At 52.3% G+C, this 2048-nt stretch overlaps 1 protein-coding gene across 3 annotated transcripts in view; it reads right to left on the reverse strand.

Moving 5' to 3' along the window:
• DUSP14 (dual specificity phosphatase 14) overlaps nucleotides 1-1035 on the reverse strand; it is a 28869-nt gene extending 27834 nt beyond the window's left edge. The window contains exon 1 of one of the 3 annotated variants that reach the window (XM_017864123.1): nucleotides 859-1035. The gene's annotated coding sequence lies outside the window, so the exon portion shown is untranslated. Of the gene's footprint in view, nucleotides 1-443; nucleotides 461-505; nucleotides 615-858 lie in introns of those variants that run through there. The other 2 variants (XM_017864126.1, XM_017864125.1) reach the window with 2 other exon arrangements.
• Between the last annotated feature and the right edge of the window lie 1013 nt (nucleotides 1036-2048).

Below are 2048 nucleotides of genomic sequence, written 5' to 3' on the forward strand. Positions count from 1 at the left end.
CCCGAGGTGGGGGGACGCGACGCGGGGCGGGGGAACGCGCCGGGCGGCTGGAGGCGCGCGTGCGCGCTAGGTTTCTGCGCCGTGCGGGGTGGCCCGGGCGCGCCCCGAGCTCCAGAGGTAGCCGCCGCCTCCAGGGCGCCCGTCTGTCCGAGTCCTCTGGTCTTTTACCCTGCCTCACACACGGACGACCCCTCGCTTCCCCAGTCAGCGCCTGCCTACGAGCCGGGCTCGAGGCGGGCTGCGGGGGCGCTCTGCTGGGGTGCTTTCGGAATTGGAGAAGATTAAAGGCGAGAAAGCAAATCCGATACAGGAGTGAAGCCGCCGCAGGTGGCTAGCCCCGGCCTCGACCCCCCCCCCGTCCACTGCCTCCCCAGCCCGGAGAGCCCGGGAGTTGGGACCCAAGAGCGAAGGGAAAATCAGTAGCGCGGCAGTCCCTGGCTGACCCTTGCTGGAACAGGTACGGGCAGCCGTGGCACCCGAGACCCGGAGGAGGTGAACTTCCAACCTCCATGCGCATCTCCGCCTGCTCCTGCCACGCCAAGGTGCCGTCCGAGTCTGGGAGCCCACACCCACCGCCCGAGCCCCCAAGGCAGGGCTGGGGTTCTCCGGAGCACAGGCGGGACACAGGCATTCACTGATGGCTCATTTGCTGTGTAACTCTGAGGGTCTTTTAAAATTCAGCTCTGCCCATCTGTAACATAAATCGGTGCGAAACCGACGTTTTCCAGCACAGCCCCGCCTCCCCTCCGCCTCTGGCAGGTGAGGGGAGACACGTGGGAGGCAAAGCGACTTCCTCAAGGCTCTGCCGTGAGTCAATGCACCTAAGAGTCCTGACTCCGTGCCCAGTCCTTGACTCACCAGCCCCTGCTCCTCGCCGTTGCAAATCGTTGGCCTCAGAATTGCTGAGCAGTCAAACGAGTAGGCATGGGTTTGCGGGGAGGGGTGCGGGGGAGAAGTAAAACCCGCGTTTGGGGTTTACATCTCCTGATGTCTTCAACCAAAAGCTTTGAAGCTTTTTCATGTTCTTCCCGATCTCCACTGCCCAACCGGCTTCAGAGTCATCCGGTGCGTGCTGGAATATCTAAAAGTTAGTGACATTTTAATGATAATCCTGCGAAGCGAAAAAGGTCTAGAGAGATTTATTTTTGCCTTCATAAAAAGAGAAAGCAAAATTAAGAGAAAACAAAGCAGCATACTTTACTAGATTCAGGAAACCACTGAGTTCAAATCGTGCCTGGGAAAAGCATCTTCCTAACACTAAATTGTGACGTCAGTTCACTTAGTGACTTACTTGTTTACATGCCAATACGAAAAGAGCAAATCTCTAACAGAAAGGATTATGTTTTCCTTTCTGCTCAGCACCCCCTAGTCCTTGAAGCTTTAGTCAATTCAATGACTCAGCAGCACAGATAGATGCATCCTTCTTCACATTCCAGCTTGTTACACTGAAGGCAGGTTTCCAGAATAAGCTCTAGTGACAAGGAGCGAAGCATTTTCATGGATTATGGGAACTAAACCTACCATGAAGAGTCAGTGAAGAGGAGGGAGGTGGGCTAAAATAGAGTTTGTGTTGTGTGTGATGTGCGTGTCAAGATTTAGAGATTTAGAGATTAAGTAGAAAGAAGTGCTGAAGTCAGACCATGTAATGACTGTACAGACATGCCCTGGGGTAGGGAGGCGCTTTATGCCTTTACAGAATGTGGAAGTGCGGGCTTATACATGCCTCTACCAAAAATGCAATTTGAAGGTATTCTTTTCTGGACCAGCACTGTCCAATAGAACTTTGTGTGATGATAGACATGTTCTGTATCTCCACTATCCAATACAGTAGCCACTAGCCTCATGTGGCTACTGAACACTTGAAATGTGGCTAGTGTAACTAAGGAAGTGAATTTAAAATTTTATTTTAGTAAATTTAGATAGCCACATATGGCTAGTGGCTACCTTACTGGACAGCCCATTTCTAGACAATGTGAGTTTCTTTATAGGTGTCAATTTTTCTTTTTTTTCCTTTTTAGATAGGCTTCAGGCTGGAGTGCAGTGGTGCA

The sequence above is a fragment of the Rhinopithecus bieti genome, unplaced genomic scaffold, assembly GCF_001698545.2.
Source record: "Rhinopithecus bieti isolate Rb0 unplaced genomic scaffold, ASM169854v2 scaffold_74621, whole genome shotgun sequence".
Classification (NCBI taxonomy): Eukaryota; Metazoa; Chordata; class Mammalia; order Primates; family Cercopithecidae; genus Rhinopithecus; species Rhinopithecus bieti.